We start from the raw sequence: 18275 nt of genomic DNA, 5'->3' as shown, positions 1-18275 counted from the left end.
CAAAATTGGATGATGTAGAAGCTGCAACATCCATGTATTACCAGTTCAATCTACAAAGCATCACAGTGAAAGCTTGATAGTTCTTTTCTGTTGTGTAAGTTAGAGGTGTTGAAGATGGGATGATAGGAACTGTGGAATACCTGATTGAAAAATAATTACCTCTGAAAGAAGCAAATTAAATAATCCTGTACTCACTGAACAGCGATACTTTGTTTTGTCTCTTAGTTTTGATGATTCTATGTGTGCGAGAGAAACATTTAAGTGAATGTTTAGAATTCTTTCACCTTTTGTCACACCTACATGCAGATTCAACTCTGGAATGCTGGACTTTCAGATCATTGACACAGACTCTCTGGCCTATCAGAGGCTGCATTTAGGTGGACCAGTAGAAAGGAATGCAATCTTCTTCCAGCTTTTGCAATGGTCTCTGCAAAAGAACTAGTGCTTTATCTATGACTTCTATACATGTAGTTCTCTTGGTTATGGAAATAAACCATCCAATTTGTTCCCTTTCTTTTTCTTAAGTTACTGGTGCCTGGATAGACTGAGAAAAGCTTATGGTGGTTCTTAAATGGGTCATAACCCTATAAGCCATAACTTCTCCTGGCAACTTGTTCCAGTATCTCACCACCCTCATAGTGAAGGTGAGTTGATGTCTTTGATGAGCAGCCTCGTGTAGTGGAGGGTGTACCTGCCCATGGCAGGGGGGCTGGAACTAGATGATCCTTAAGGTCCCTTCCAATCCAAACCATTCTATGATTCTATGTTTCCATCCTGGAATGCCTGAGCAATAATGTTGTCTTAACTGATGGTTGTGATGGTTAAGAGCCCTTTTTGCATTTGTCTCAAAATAACTCAAAAGATAGAAGGAATAGAAAGGTAGCTAGCTGTCACTTGGGCAAAAGGCCAAAGTCAGAGCAGTGATCCTGCTCCACTGAAGTGGGGGATGCTTTCCTGGATTGTCTGCCCCTAGGCCGTGAAGATTAATTGCCCAGGCAACAAACTGCCCTGAGACAGCACCACAAATACAGCTGTGCCTGCCAGGGCACAACCTGAACTGGGGCTGGGGTTTACCTGATACCCCTGTGGATGAGTCTTACCTGTGGGAGGGGTCCAGGAGACCTTGACCCTATAAAAAGACAGCCGTCCAGTAGCTGTGTGGTGGATTTCTTTATACTGGGTTTCAGTGAATTTGCTGGTTGTAGGCATCACAAGGACTACAACTGAAAGGTTTTCTATTTGCTGACCAAGAAGGCATCACTGGATCCATGGTGTGGTGAGCTCGTTTGTTTTCCTTCTTTCTTACCCTTCTCTTTTTCTAGTTTGTGCTTTTTATAAGAATAAGAACCTGCCAAGATTTTTGTTCCTCCTGGCACAGTTTTAGGGAAGTTTACAATAAATTTAATTGTGGTTTCTTTTTCCAACCTCTGGAGAGCATGTGTCTTCTCTCTTGAACCACGCAGAGTATGGTAAAAGATCATGTCCCCAACACCCGAAGTGTGGGATGGAACATGTATGTATTAGGGCAGATACAGGCTCATGGTAAACAAGTCAGGGCAGATACAGGGTAGTGGTAAAGAAGTACATCACTTCTCTGTGAAACTAGATACACTCGTGTATGTTAGCAGGGTGTCAGTGACTCCTGCTCCTTCACTCTCTGACATTCCTGGCTTAGCATTTCTGCTGCTGTTGTGGTTGTTGCTAGCTGGGAAACTGAAGTTTTACAGTGCATCAGGAGAAAAGGCCAGGAAGAGACACTAGCCAGCTTCCAAAAATTTTGCAGAAGAAATAGGCCATTTGATAATTTCCATCCATTTGTCTCTCTTCACTCTAAAGTATGAAGAGGCTTAGGGCTCCTTTAATAAGTTGAGGGTTTAACCTCAATTTTTCCTTTCACTTTCTTTCATGATGTATGTGAGTTACCTGCTCAGTGTCTGCTGAGCAGCTTCATATTCTGAGTAGCCAGGTCTCCCATTTCCTTCCACAGAGGACCTACATTTTCCCCAGTCTTCCTTTTATTACTGATGTACCTATAGAAGCTTTTCTTGTTGGCCCTGAAGCCCCTGGCCGTCTTTAATTCTGTCATGGCTTTAGTTTTCCTGACCTGATCCCTGGCTGTTTGGACAATTTCCCTGCATTCCTCCCAATCTACCTGCAACTTGCAGGCATGTGCACATTTCAAATTCTATTTGTTTTTTCCCATGCTGTGTGTATTTTCATAGAGGCATTTAAGTTTGGCCCCTATGAAGCCTATTTGCTGGCTGGAGTAGCAGGAATTCCTTTGTGCTGCTGTTCAGGTGCTCTCCTGCTGACCTGCAATCCCTCTCCAGGCTCTGCAGTTCTTGCTGGCCCTAGCATCAAACTGGTTCACAAATTCTTGTAATGCACCCAGCATAATGTGGTTCCTCTGTGGAACTGCAGCCCTGTTTCTCTGATCCGACAGCAGCTTGTATGAATGATGGTTTTTTTAAATTATGCCTTTACCTTTTCTTAATATGAACTAGATTTGTCCTGAACAACAGTGAAGTGCTTCACAAGTGCAAATTGGGGATGTTTACACATGGTAAAGACTGTATAAAACTCACAGGATACATAGACCCTTGTATATTGAAAAATCTATAGATGAGGTACGTTGCATATAGGTGCCTTCTGTTCTGGGGTACCTTACACAAAAACATGTAAGGTTGTTCTCTGAATGTTTCCCAGGTTTGAGTTTATATTCACTTTTACACTGACTGAAAGGAACCAGTATTTAATCTGACTTCTATACATGTGGCTGGTTTGGTTATGGAAATACTCTGTGAGCAGATGCATCAGTCCCCAATTGCCCTTGAAAAGTATTGGCTCAGAAAAGAGATTTTGCATACAAGTGACAATATAAAAGCATTGAAATCTTTCAGTTGGCTTAAAATGAAGCTCACTGCCTGGGACGTTTCACAGCTGCCTCCCTGCTAGTTTATAGGCCCATGAAAGAGATGAAGAATAAGAATCCAGGTTCTTAATGTCTCCAGAAGCAGGTTTGCTTGTTGTTAGTTGGCCTATCACCTACTGCAAACAGAGCTTCTAATGCCATGTGTGTAGGAGGCAACATTAGCCACCAGAGCTGACACCATTGCTCAATAAATGCCAGCAGGATAAGGAGAGGTGAGGGATTCTTTGGAGGAGGTGTTGATGTTTCCTAGGCAATGCTGAGAAAAGTGTGCTGCCTCTAATTGGCTCCACCACAAATATTTACAGCTGTGAAAAGAAGTTTGCTGATCCAATGATGGTAGCCATGGTGGCCATCTTTTTAGCTGCTATTGTGATGGTGAGAAACACGAATAGGTTGCAAAAATCCCTCACTGGCTTTATAGGAAGAACATTTACTGACCCGAATGCGGAAGCCAATTAAGCCCTAAAGCTTCTGTGTGTTTCTGTTATACCTTGCCATTCATCCTGTTTGTTAGCAAAATAAAAAAAAACAAACCAACCAACAAACCCATGGTGAGAGGCTACAAAAAATCCAGGGCTTGTTACCATTTATGTTGTTTGTATGTGATATAGATATATTATTACATGAGTTTGAATTCTCATGCTGGCAGTGTTGTTTGCAGACCTTTGTACTTAATCAACCCCTTAAAGCAGAAATATTGGTGTGATATATTTTAATATTTGTTCTGAAATTGACTATGAGTTTGCATGTGTACTCACTTTTGACAGGAGGAAAGAAAGAGGGCTGAGCAGGCTCTTCTCGGTGGTGTCCAGCAACATGAAAAGATGCAGTGGGCACAAACAGAAATACTGGAAATATCTTTTAAACATAAGAAAAACTTTCTTACTGTAAGGGCAGTCTAAGACCGTAACAGGTTGTCCAGAGAAGTTGTGGAGTCCCCATCCTTGGAGATACTAAAAACCTTACCGAATGCAGTCCTGGGTCACCTGCTGTAAACCTGCTTGAGCAGAGTGGCTGGATTTATCAAGGGACCCTGAAAACCTCAACTATCCTGCAGTTCTTTGAACATGCCATAAATCCTGTAATTTCTATTAGCATTGTGTGTTTTGTGCAACATGTATCTCACTTTAAATAATGGATCTGAAGTCCCACAGAAAGAGCCTGCAGGCAGAGAAGGTACATTTACTTGGTATTACACACTGACATCTTGCACAGGTGATGGACTTCATAATCCCCAAGTTTGTGTACTGTGGTGCTCCAGTCTGCACACTCATGAGTTGAATGGGAGTTAGAATACGTCTGGCACATTTTTTTTTTCAGGAAGTGAAAATGGTTATCCATGAAAACTTTAGTCAGAACACTGCCTGTTGGTATTGTGTGCTCTAATGGAAGAAGGTATGAAAATGACTTGAGCTGCTTTCAAGACTGAAATAATGCTATGTTTTTCAATAGATGAATGTCCCCAGAGGTTGCTATTCATTCTAAGCTTCAGACTTTAGCAAAATACCTTTTTTCTTCTTCTTTTTTTTTTTCCTCCATTGAAAACCTAGGCTGCAGAATCATTTAGTGAGCTTAAAAGCCCTACTTGCTAGTCAAGAACCATTAGCATGAATGTTTGCATGAGCTTGTCGTAGGCACTGCAATAGGCAAAACTTCACATTGACATTTAGTGCTGAATGTATTTCTTTTCAATCAAGATAAAATGTGGGCTGCTGAATTTTGCTGATATTTGTTCAACATTTTTCACCCAATTCTTGAAAGTGGCTTATGAATGCACAGTGAATTATTAACATATGTTTATTTCCAATTTAGCTCAAGAAATTTCTCACAAGGTTTGTGTCTTCTTTCTTAATGTAGTTCTTGGATGTTCTTTACTTCTTATAGTTACTGCTGTCAGTGTTGAATCTTAAGCTGAGAATGATGCTGCCAATGACTTGATATGTGGCATAACGTGGCCATTTATGTGGGAATTTTCTGTAAATATGTAATGTAGTCTCAGAGAGTAAATTAAGGATTAAGTTTATGTGTTGGTTTTGTATGTCAGCTATTTGTCAGGAGAGAATTCCACTGTGATTTAGTATGCATGTATTTTGGGAAACTGTGGATTAGGCTTTAATTAATGATGAATTATTCAAAAGATGCATGTGTAAGTAAATACTATTTTGGTGTTGACCCAGTGCATGGACAAACAAGATAGGTATCTCATTGACAAATTAACAATTTTTTTCTCAATTTTTTAGAGTTCTATTAAGCTATTAGTATGTATTACATTACCATTGAAAGACTTGCACATTTTCTAACAAAACCATGATTTTATCTCAACAATGAGGCACTACATTTAGTTGCAAGAATTTATTCTGTCCTTTGTCTCTTGTGCCATGTACTCTGTTGGTAGCAAGCAGAGGGCTTTAGAAACATAAAAACCTATTATTTTATTTCAGTTTTCTTGTGTTCTTTTTTACAAACTCTGTTCTATATTCTAGACGTTTTGTTCCTCTGCCTTGGATTTATTCTATACCATCCCAAATCAAGGCTCACATGATACTTTGGACTGGAGGATCTCCAAATGACTCTTTGCTGGAAGCACTAACCTTTCCTGTGTAAATGAAGATAGAAACAACTTTGACTCAAAGGAAGACACATCTTGATGCAATCTTTGGTCTAAAATCAGGTGCTGTACTTCCTGGTGCTGTGAGAACGAGACATCATCTTTCTCAGGTGTCTTTGGTGGTGTATTCATTACAGAGAAGTGAGGGCTGTCCCACCTGCCTGCTAAAGGTGATCCCCACTTGGTCCCATTTTATTTGCTCTGGCTGTGATATTTAAATGGTGTTCAGTAATCCCCAATTTTGTTGAAATGTCTGCCAACATGTTCAACAGCTTCCCTGACTTGATGGCTACAAGAAGATGTGTGAGGCTATATAAGCAGAATACGTGAGCAGTAGTGCATCACTTACTCTTTTTTTCCTGGCATATGTGACAACTGATTTATGGTACTGAGCTGGGGTCTACTATCTGCTGCCTTTTTAGGTAATACCTGTTTTAGAGACATACATGAGAGGTTCTAGCTTTAACAGCATTGTATCAGGCTGCCTTTCCACCCAACCAAGTCATTATTCATTCACCTATTCCTCAGTGTGCCCTTGTGTCATGTTTTGGTGTTATTAGTTCATGTCTTGCACACCCAGACAAGCTTTATCAGATCCAATTTCCTTTGCTCCTTTTTCTTCTAATTGGTTAGCTGCATCACTTTCTCCATAGTAATTTCTTAGATCTGTTTCAATTTTGCACCAATTTCTTTCAAATATATATTGTTCTGTGCATTGCATAAAGTTTCACTGATCTCAGTCTTAATTTTTAATACGTATTGTTACTTAACACTGCTTCCTTTTGTCAGTTAACACTTTGCACCAGCAGGCAGTCACTTGTCTGCTTTTGAACTTTTTACTCCATTCTACTGCTTTTAGTTTTGGTTGGTTGGTTTTGTTTTTTCCTAGTCTGTAGCGGCCTCAGTGTCGTACCACAGCAGCATGCTGTTTGAGATTTTTCCTATCCATGGCTGCCATGTTTGTATTTTCCCCATATTTGTATGAGGTCAGGTCTGTCTGGCAAGCCCAGATAGACTCCAAGTGAAAAGTAATGCTGTGGGTGATAATTTCTTCCAGCTCTATAACCACACCTGACAATTCTGCAGCTCTGCAATTCTACCTGTGTTGAGTAATATTTTCAGCAGTACCTAGATTGCCCTGAAAAGTAATTCATGGTAGTGACACTATAAAGGGGGCAACGCTCAGCAAGTGACCACAGCCAGGATTCTTGAGCATTTTGTTCCTCTTTATAGTGAGATTTCTAAGTAGCTCAATACAGACTTAGCAAATTCAGTTGTTTGTGTAGTTTGTTGGGGTTTCTTGGCTCCTATTTGAGAATATGATCCACACAGACTGTCTCACTAATCCTTTCAGTGGATCAGATCTACTATCTTGGGCACATTCAGAAAGGAAAAAAACAGATGTTGAACTGAACATTAGCCAGCAGTCATGATGCAGAGGTATTTTCTCAAATCTGCTTAAAATATTTAGGATGGCTTCTTTTCATAATTTCAGCTGTCATATAGTGTTGAGACTATTCTGAGTGATGTCTTTTTATTACAAAAGATTGGTGCAAGGCCTTTTTGTCTCATCCAAATAGTTTGCCACCTGCTACACAATCTATTCTCATTGCCACTTTTCCTCAGGTGTCCCTCTGTTCCCCAACAGTCTTGAAGAATGAGAAGATGGCAAATAATGCTATGGGAGTTTGCCATTGTCTTTTTTATTCTTCTGGCACATATTTTAAAAGTGGAGAGCTGCGTCAGCATCTGTCCAGAAACCTGATATACACAGGTACTTTTCCTGTTGTAGATACACTGTTTGTTTGTAGTAATGGTGATAGGTGGGAGAAGGAAAGCAACAGAGAGATAAAAGTTTTCACATGTTGCAAATTCACGCTTCTGTTGTGGCTAAGTTGTAATTTTCATCTTGAATTTAGATGTGCTAGGAGCCTCTGAAAACTCACTGAGGTAAAGGCCACATGGAGCGGTAGTGGAATTTAATAGTGCATATAAGAATTCTAATAAACTCTGATGCCAATCCTGAATGATTGAGTTTGATCACCTCATCTCACAACGCCAGAGCTTCTCTGTCTTTATTTATAAGGCAGACAAATAAATACACTTCAATGCACACTTGGCACTTACTAGCCTTTCAAACAAAGCAATCTCATAAAATAATATCTTTTTTCTCCCTCCCTCCCCCCTGAGATCTCGATAGTTGTGCAGTCAAAATTAAAACTTGTTGTGGAATTTCAGGAAGCTAAGACAAAAGATGTTGAAAAGACAATACCAAGTAGAGGCATTCTACGGTGAGAAGGCTTCGCAATAGGGTATTGCTTCCTGCACTGAAGTAATCCTGAAAACCAGTGAAAGGAACATGTTTTATGAACCACTAGAAAGAAATCAATACAACAAGTCAGTGTGCAAAATCAATTTTTTTCTGACTTGGCTATTAAAGAAAGGCCAACAATAATATTATTTGAAAGAGAACACTGTATGAATAGTGCATGAAGAGATTGGATTTTTCACTTAATGAAACCAAATTGTGTTGCTGCTGCCTGCAGCTGAATTAGCACAAACACACATGAAAAAGACATGGTAGTAGGAGAATGCAGAACAATGTCTGGAGTTTTTTAGAAGACAATGAGCTTTGGATCAGATACTTAAAAACAGCCATCATGGAGTATGTATGACTTCTTTAGCATGCTAAGAACAGTGATGTATACCAGGTCTTGGTGTTATCTTTGGTTCTTCCCCTTCTGTGCCCAGCGAGTTTGAGTTGGGTTGCAGAGCTCTGCACAGATGCAGTGTAATTATTTCATTTGTGAATCATTTAGTCTCATCGTTCAGACTAATCATCTCTCCAGCTATTTATAGTCTGCAGCTGCCAACTGGAAAATCAGCAAACATGGAAACAGTAGAGAGAAAAAAAAAAAAAAGATTAAGGCCCTGTAGACTGCAATTGAATGTTTTAACTGACCTTGAGACAGTTTAACTTACTGTAAGACGGAGGTAGCTATTCCTCCTGAAGCACAGTTTCCTTGCCAAACAAGAGGTTTGTACAAAAAACAAGAATCCCTACCCCAAAATGCAGGTTTTAAGTTATTGGCCTTTTGCTACTATATATTTATATATTTCCTTACATTTTTCATGTGAATCTTCATTTAAAGATAATCTCTACTAATATGAAAAGAATCTCATGGAGCAGCAGTAATTAAAGAATTTTCCCCTATCAGCGTAGCTGATGAAAATGTAAAAGCACTTCTTTTTTTCTTTTTTTTTTCCTTCTTCTGACTGTTTCAACACTAGTCATTGTGCTCAGAAAGAAGGTAAATGGATTTATACAGAAGTACTAGATCAAAATGCCTTGCATGCTACATCCTCCAAAAGAAATAGGAAGAGAATGGTTCTGCTTTTAGCTGTGAGAATGTAATTTCAGGACCAAGGCCTGAAAATTACAGGTTTTACCTCTAGGAATTCAGACTATTGATTTTGAAAGTTAACTTTTTTGTTTTCTGAACCATGATGGTGCTGCATTGCTAGTCTCTGTGTCTGTCTTCCTTGACAAGTTTTAGAATCTCTGCCATATGCACTAAATGAGCATTATTTCTTCTTATATCTAACCTTTGCTTCCACAACTGGGAGAGACAATAATTAATATTATTTCTAGTGTTCATGTCTGTGCTTGAACAACTAGCAAAGGAGTCGGATCCAGTCTCCTTTCTTTGACTCTCCATTCATTTCGCTGCTGTGTGACAAGGCAAGAAATAACCAAATCTGCACATACTTGCAGTTAGTATGTAAGTCCAAAACTGTTAAGATCTTCTAGAACCTTCTTTTTCCTTACTGGCACAGTGACTTGCAGTGGGGTTTAGATCCCTTCTTTTTTTTTTTTTTTTTTTTCCAGATGAGGTGGATAAGACTAAGACTGGGGCAGAGATTTCTGTGAAAAATCCTCTTAAAGGCTGTCCCAGAGTGGAGATATGCCTGCAATAAGTACACTCTTGAGGTGATGTTTTACTTAAAGCAGAATTACTGTTGCAGACATCTGATGAATGGATCTGTCCCCAGCTTCTCCCAAAGGGCAGTAGGCTGGACTTATTACCAGTCAATGATGCGGGCAGCTTCAGGTGTCTGGTGACATCGCCACCATTTCTGTTTTTATGTTGAGACATTACCACCAGTTTGCTGAGTCAAAACAGCAGGGAGGCGAGCCATACTCATCTGAAATGCTGTGAAAGGCAAAATCTTGAACTCAGCCTTCTAACCTGGCCCTTTTCACTGTTGCTGGTCACACTTCTGTTTCTACAAGGTGTCTGTTGATGCTGGGCTGAATCAGTCAAAGGCTTTCTAGGCACTGAGTAATGACTTCCTGCCTCACTGCTGGGCAGGGGAAAGTCAATTACTTCAACTGAAAATTCAATGCTGTGTTGCAACATTAACTACGTTCTTCTTTCACTTAATTGTTGTCTGGTAGTTGTCACAATTCTTGAGCTCAGTGACCTGAATATGGGACATAGAAAGGTAGAATCTATTTATCCTGAATTTATAAAATTAAAAGGTAAATGCCAACTTTTAAGCTCAGTTTAGAGCCAGGGAAGCAAATATAGGGCTTTGTGGTTTTTGAGAAGGAAGTTTCTCAGTTTAAGACAGGGAATTTTGGAGAAATGAAACAAATCTTTAGAGGTAGCTGTATTTTCCAGTGACTATAAAAAAAAAGTCTGCAGTGAACAACTTAATAAAAAGTAATAAATCAGCTATGCTGATTTTTCCTTGCTGATTATGTCTGAATCCTTCAGGTAAAGCACATGGGAAAAGATCAACCTGTGGAGGAATAGCTTTTTGCTTAAACTGTACTTGGTAGTTAGTAGAGATATGCATGTCTTTTATTCATCCTTTTTTCCCAGACCAAAGGCAGACATAGTTTTATCTACTCTTTCTGCAGACCAAGACCAAGGGAATATCGTAGTAGGCGAAGGCGGTAGGTTTGACCAAACTCATTCCCCTTTGTGTATGAACATAGAATAAGATCTACAAGCTTTAAAGATACTCTCAAACTTTTTCTTCTAGTAGTGGTACTCAGTAGACTGCTGCTTCATTCATGGCAAGGAGCTGTTCTAGATGAAAGATAAAAATTAATCAGCAGAATTATTAATTTTAATATAAATTAACAAATAACATTTTAAACTTGACAAAAATAAAAAGTACTAAAAATCAACAACTGCAAACTGTATACTTCCAAAGGCACTGCGGCTTTCACATAGTCATGTTGCTGTGCCAACTTATCAGGCTGTTGAAGTGTCATGGTTTAAACCCTAGCCAGACAGCTTGTTCACTCACTCCCAGTGAGTGGTGCCAGGCTGAGAGCAATCGAGCCCCCCCCCCCGGGCTCTCCCCTTCCCCTCTCCCAGAGGAACAGGGAGGAGGATCGAAAGAGTGCAACTCCTACGGGTTGAGACAAGAACAGTCCAGCAACCAATGTACAACACAAATCACCACCCCTACTATCAAATACAACAATGATAAGAGAAAACAACAAGGGAAGAGAATACAATACCACCGGCCAAGAAACGAGTCCCACCCCGAAGCCCATGTCCTTCCGGGTAACTCCCAGTTACCCCCCACACCGGGCATGACGTGCTGTGGTATGGAATACCTCCCTGGCTAGCCTGGGTCAGGCACCCCGTCTCTGCTTCCTCACGGCTTCCCCTCCTCCCTGGCAGATCATGAGCCTCACAAAGTCCTTGGTCAGGGTAAACATCACTTAGCAACAACCAAAAACATCGGCTTCACCAACACTGTTCCCAGGCTGGAAGTCAAACCACAGCACTGCACCGGCTACCTCGAAGGAGAAACATGACTGCTACTGCTGAACCCAGGACATGAAGATACTGATATATATTCTTTATGGATTCTTTAACAGTCTGTGAAAGACTTATCAGCATCATCAATGATTTCTAGGGTATGATTTTTCTCACCTTAGGGTAGATGAAGAATACTGACCAAGAAAATCACTCTCTAAATATTTCACTATAAATTCACTAGCCGTCCAGTTAGTTGCTCAACATACTGTGAAAGAAGAGTTAGCAGCATTCATGTTTATTGCAGAAGAGTTGGGATAAAGGACATGTACATGTGTCCCTCAGCTATACAGCAAGCCAAGCACTGATTATTGTTTAGTTGAAGAAAAGTAAAATAAGTTAACGATTAATTACAGGGGGGGACAAAAGTTAATGTATGAGAACTTGGAAAAATTACAGTCTAGCCCTTAACTTGAGTGATCAGTCCACCCATTCTGCGGCTGATGTTGTTTGCTGTTATGCTGGCTCTTTAACATGAGGCTTACAAGCTAACAGTCTTCCTCATGGCTTTCCAAAATTTTATTTTTATTAGTATAATTGTCAGTGGTTTCTGTGGTATTTTCTTGCTTCTATCTTGTCACTTTAGTTTGGTTTCTTTAGCAGCCAGCTCTATCTTTGCCTCCAGGGATGCTGAGAAACTGCAAGGAAAAAAAAATGGGAAGGAGTTCTACTGATAGAAGCTTTCTGAGGAATTAGATGCCAGGGTAGATTCTGGTCTTTGTGAGGCATGCAGGAAGGTTTACAGACAGAAAGTGGATATGGAGAATCTCAGCAGAACTCCAATGAGTTATATATGTCCATGCTGCAGTTTCCTCAGTGCAACTGAATAGTCTCTCAGATTTATGAGGCAAGAAAAACATAGGGGAAAACAGCATACTTGAATATCACTAATCTCCAGTTAGTCATCTCAACAACCTTATTTAGGTTGTCAGTTGAGCCAGGGGCTTAAACTTTCAGAGCTGTTGCTGAGCCCCATATTCAGCACTGGTGAGACCACGCCTTGAGTACCATGTTTGCTTTTGGGCACCTTGCTGCAAGAAAGACATTGAATTGCTGGAGCATGTCCAGAGAAGGGCAGTGAAGCTGACAAATGGTTTAGAGCACAAGTCTTATGAGAAGCAGTTGAGGAAACTGGGGTAGTGTAGTCTGGATGAAAGGAGGCTGAGGGCAGTCCTTATTGCTCCCTACAACTACCTGAAAGGAGGTTGTATCAAGGTGGAGGTCACTCTCCTCTCTAAAGTAACAAGCAATAGGATAGTGGCATGTGTCAATACCTATCTCCTTCAGCACCGGGGTATTTTTCTTGTATATGAGCAGAATCTGTTTATTTCTGGAAAATTCACACTGGTGTTTCTTCCACAAACTGATGGAGTTGTGGTTGTATGCTTCAGGTAGCTGTGGATTCATGTCTTTCACATATATATCATAAGGGATGAAAATAGTCTTGGCCAACATCAGACACTTGACTCTGAGCCTTTTACACCAAACCCCCTTCGTCACAAATTAAAAACTTAGCCAACAGCCCTAAAGACTTCACATTTGTTGAAAATAATGCTCCTTCCTTTTCACTCTTTATCTCCTTGCCTTGTACATGAACAAACAAAGCGCTTTGAAGTGTGTCCTTCCCTAACGCAGCAAAGATGATGTTGAAGAATTGGAAAATGAGATGACAACAGATATCTTCAGGGAAGACTTGAAAGGCTCCTTGTAACTGTATACACAGTTCCTGGCATCATGCTATATAATTGCATAAATTTGTCTTAAACTGATGTTAAGTCATGCTTTTTAGGAATAGAATATTTTAACATTTCAGGACACAGCTATTATTCATGTTGTTGTTTGACAAGTGACTGCAAATAATATCACTTTCATCAAGTTGTCAAGTTTTGGGTTTTTTTCTGAATAGCAGAATCCAAGCTAAGTTGAAGCATTATCCAGAGAAACCTACAGTCTGACTGTTCTACAGTCCTGTCCTCTGATATTGTGTCCCATGTCTTTCTAAGGTTTTCATTTGGCAATGGCAAAAAAGGTGAGCTAAGCAATTCAAATGTGTAAAAGAAATAAATGCTTTATGTAAATACCACTATGACAGGGATAAAGCAGAATCAAAAATTTTATTATGAAGTAGACAGTAGGTGAAGAACTGAAGTCTCTAGATGATATTTTCTGATTATTATCTTTTGGTAATGATCCCTGGTTAAAGATTGTTTAGGAAAATGGATTAACTTGATGGTCACTTCAGATTTTTATCTCTTGAATAGTTTAATTGAATTATTAAAAGTTTTCCTAAGGTGACAATCACACTTAATGTGTGGAGAAAGGAGCTGAAGAATGAATGTTTCAACACTGTGTATTCACATAGCATCACCCAGAGATACTTGATATCCCACCAAACTTGCAGCCCATGTGAAAATGTGCCTTACTTAAATGTATGTTACTCTGAGGCCTTGCTGAATAGTTGAAATTTACTGCAGTTTAGTTATGGTTCAGAAATATTTGCAAACATATGAAGGACACCTGAGCTTATTTAAGACTAATGCATTGCACTTTCCCCTGCATTCCAGCTGAAGCTCTTGGAATGCTTGACAAACCATTATGAATTAAACATATACTGTTGTTTGACATTAATGTTGTGAGTTAGGTAGGCACTTCAGATCTGATCTTACTCAGCTGGAGTAAAATGGCTTTTTGTCTGCCAAAGAGAAGGTATGTTGATTTTTGCATGCTGAGGATCTGATCTCAGTGGAAGAGCTGCTACATGGAGGGGTCCACAATTTTTTTTACAGAAAGGTCTTCTGCAAACTCAAAATCCCAGTTGGCCTGCATGACAGGAGTTTGAAAACAAAGACAGAAGTTCGATAAGAGTTTGTATGAAAGAAGTTTGAAAGTATGGAGTGTCACTTTGTCTATACCTCTGTCCTCTCGTCAGTTAAGCCAAGGATAAGCAGAAAGCAAGAGGAAAAATTGGAAGATCAGTGTTTAAATATGCATGGGCTTCAGTGGAAACAGGACTTCATCCAATTGTGTAAAATTGATAGTATTTCTTGGTGCCATTTTCTGGTTCTTTTTCATGGAATTTAAGGCCTGCTGAGGTTTTTTAAGTCCATTTACTGAAGCTTACTATAATTGTTCCCTCTCCTTTCCCAAAAGTCATTTGAAAACTAAAGGCTCTGTGTCTGACACCCACTGTCCAAAATGATAATGGGACTCAAATAATAGGTTTGTTTGCAATCACAGATCTTACTATGGTTAATGCATCAAACCATTGCTGGAAATTGCCTTAATACTATTTAAGTACTCTTCAAAGCAAAGGCACATAGACTGACAATTAAGAGGCTTCTTTTTCTTTATACATCTTTGGATATGTATTTATCTAACTTCAGTGAAAAAGGCTCAGTGGATTTGCTTTTCTCATCCAAGCATGCATTGTGAGCTAAATAAAAATTCCTCTGGGAAAACATCTCTTGATAATTGTGAAAGATGAGTTTGTCTTGTAAAGATACTAGCACTGTAAACATGGCTATAAATGTTTGATATGTGATACTATTAAAGAATAACGTAATGTAAACCAACGTTATGACAGCATTTTTAATCTTGTTGCAGCCATATGGGAAATGTTCAGAATAAGGGATTGAAAAAGACCACACAAATTATTCCCAAATCATGGGTAGTACTTCTCAGTGATGACTTCTATGAACAAGTATATGAAAGGCATCATTACATCCAGTGGGAAAACAAATGCAAAAATTACTGGATATGTCACCAATTTGCTGAAGTGTATTCAGGGGAGGCCAATAAGAAACATGTCCATCAAACTGCAGGGATCTGAAAGGGAGGGAGACAAACTGTTCTCTCAGATCTACCCTTTTAGAGGTGATTACTGAAGCTGACTGAGTCATCTCCTTTAGGTACTGGGAGCTGCCCTGTGGTCTCCCTGGAGCCTTCTCTTCTCCAAGCTGAACACTCACAGCTCCCTCAGCCTGTATCCATAGTAGAGGTGCTCCAGCACTTTAATTATCTTTGTGGCCTCCTCTACACTTGCTCCAACAAGTCCATGTTCCTGTTGTGGTGGAGCTCCAGAGCTGAATGCTGTACTCCGGGTCGGGTATCATTAGAGAGAAGTAGAGGGGGAGAAATTCCTCCCTATTAATCATCACATGGACCATATTTCAGATACTGGCTTCAATGGCTCAGTGCTCTGATTACTTGTGTGTTAACACAGCATGGACATGCAATAAGATTTAGGCTTTACTTACCCTGGAAACCAAAGTCAGCCTATTTGTGCTGTTCATACAGAAACTGGACTTACATTCACTTTGCTCTATGGATATTCTCTGCATGTTATTTCAACAACACAAGTGCTTGTTAGTATTACAGCAGGCGAATGCAATCTGTCTCCATGCAAGAAGCTAGCAGAACAAGCAATGAAAGAAAATAGCAGCATGGGGAAGAGCAAATAAGCCTGGGCACGCTGACCCCAACTTACTCACTCCATGCCTCTTCAAAGAGTACTTTCTTCTTCTCAAGTCACCACAGGAACAAGCATAAAATAACCCACTGCTCCAGCAACATAAAAGTCAAGTTGTTCCCTTCTTCTGCTTCTTTCCTTGCATGCTGCTTGGAAGAGAAAAGGAACTGGAACATTGCCAAGTGTCACTGCACGGAGGAGTCTTTAGCTGGCACAGAGCCTGCATAATGTTTCCTACAACCTGTTTATTCTGACAGAGTTGGTCTTCCCTAACCTTTACTATCAATAATTAGGCATCTAATCTAAGCCATTCATTATGTTCTCTCTGGATTTGATGCAAAGAGAGAGGTTGGATGAATTACCCTGTGGGGGTACTTGTCTCTGTGTGTTGACAACAGCATCAGCCTAAAAGACTGGCTTAGAATAGATAGCTAATTTTTTTGCAGCTATAATTAAATTAGGTGAATCCTAGCATCAGCTGCACTACTGTGACTGGCAGACTGACTAGGAGTAAGTCACAGATAGTTATGGTATTTTATATGCTCAACAGGAGACAGTATATTTCTGGGCTTGGGATTGCTGTGTACATCTTTAGCCCAACAAAATCTGGTTTAAGATATTTCTTTGTATGTGTTGTTTGGGGAAGCTAAGCACATGCACAAGCAAATCAGGAAACAATGGTGCATGGACTATGATCACATGAACATGTAAGATAAATGCACAGTGAGGTAGATTGAAAACTGGCTCAGCTGCTGGGATCAAAGGATTGTGATCAGCAGCATGAAGTTCCGTAGGAGGCAAGTCAATAATGCTGTACCACAGGTGTCAGTATTGGGACCAATGCCATGTAGTATTTTCACTAATAACACAGGTGATGGGACAGACAGCACCCTCAGCTAGTTCGGAGATAGTAAAATATTTGGGAGGAGTGTTTTACCAGATGGTTGTTCTGCCATTCAGGGATCCAGTTGGTCTGGAAAAATGGGCAGAGAGGAAATACTAATCCTGCAGCTGGGAGAAATAACCCAAATCACCAATACTGATGGGCTGGAAAGCAGCTTTGCAGAGAAGACCTTAGGGGTCCTTGTGGATACCAAGTTGACCATGAAATGATAGTGTGTCCTCAGAGCAAATAAAATTAAAAGTATCTTGGGCTTTATTATGAATAGCATCATCAGCAGGTTGAGGGAGGTGATCCTTCCCCTCTGTTCATCCCCAGTGAGACATATTGGGAGGGATGTTTCCAGTGCTGTGCTACTCAGTACGAAAGTGGCATGGACATACTAGAGTGAGTCCACTGCAGTTCCACAAAGTTGATAAAACATCTGTCTCACAAGGAAAGGCTGAGAGCTGGGACAGTTCAGCAGGAAGAGTGAAAGTTGGAGGGGGAGATCTTATCAATGTGTATAAATATTTGACTCTGGGAGGAGAAAATACGACATATTCAGGGTACTCTAAGCGGCACCAAGTGAAAGGACAAGAGGTAATGGGTGCAATCTGAAGTAGAGGAAATTACATTTGAACTTTTTTCCATAACATATTTACTCTGAGTTTTCAAGCACTGGAACAGGTTGCCCAGAGAAGATGTGTAGTTTCAGTCTTTGGAGACATTTAAAATACATCTGGGCAACCCACTGTAGTTCTGAGGAGATGAGCTTGACAGGATATTCTCCAGAAGTCCCTGACTACCTCAATCATTCTGTGTCATTCTCTGTGTATCAGATCTCCTTGCTACACGATGAATCAGCTGAATCTGATATTTTGCAAAAATTAAATGGTTTTGATGACAGTTTTATTGAGTGTAGTTTTACAGAGTGTAGACATCCACAGTTTCTTTTTGGATACTTTCTGATAATTTCTAACTTTTCAAAAGCAGTGTAGATGTGGAGGATGAGATCCTGATGCATATGTCACTAAACCTCACAAATATAATGCAAAAGAGATCAGAGATAGTTGTTAAAATAATAAACTTGTTAAAAATAAGGGATATTTTTATCAGGAAAGAAAACCACCACAGATTCCTTTCAGATCTAGAATCTGAAATCTAGAAATTATTTTCTGAATTCAGACACACTTCCAGAATACAATTCAAATATATTAAGCCTCTCCAGAATAAACAGAATAAAAATATTCATCCTGGAAAGTCAGATATTTGCAGATAGCACTTTGAAGTGTGGCTTCCTTAAATATTTGCAGTTGGTAGATGGTCAGTTAGACCTAAAGGTACTCCAGTCAATAATGAACATTGAAAGGAGTTGTTGATGCTGATTGTTTACCTTCTCCCCAGATACTTTTGTATTCTACAGTGTGGGTTAGCTACCTGAATAGGTATGGTGAATTACTTCAGAAGACATATTTCTCTTTCTGTTGCATGTAGAGTGTACCCTAAGACAGTAGAGGTGTAGATGTCTACAACTCACTTAA

At 39.8% G+C, this 18275-nt stretch overlaps 1 long non-coding RNA gene across 1 annotated transcript; it reads left to right on the top strand.

The window, feature by feature from the left end:
• Window positions 1-1176: 1176 nt before the first annotated feature.
• On the top strand, window positions 1177-13407 carry LOC134165131 (uncharacterized). The gene is made up of 3 exons (XR_009965381.1): window positions 1177-1276; window positions 4253-4327; window positions 13290-13407. It is a non-coding gene; the product is annotated as an uncharacterized LOC134165131 (long non-coding RNA).
• The last annotated feature ends 4868 nt before the right edge of the window (window positions 13408-18275 follow it).

Source organism: Pezoporus occidentalis, unplaced genomic scaffold (assembly GCF_034315485.1).
Source record: "Pezoporus occidentalis ecotype Australia unplaced genomic scaffold, CSIRO_AGI_Poc_V1 ctg23, whole genome shotgun sequence".
Taxonomy (NCBI): domain Eukaryota; kingdom Metazoa; phylum Chordata; class Aves; order Psittaciformes; family Psittacidae; genus Pezoporus; species Pezoporus occidentalis.
Note: the sequence above shows the minus strand (reverse complement) of the source record. Positions and strands in the feature narration are given on the sequence as shown.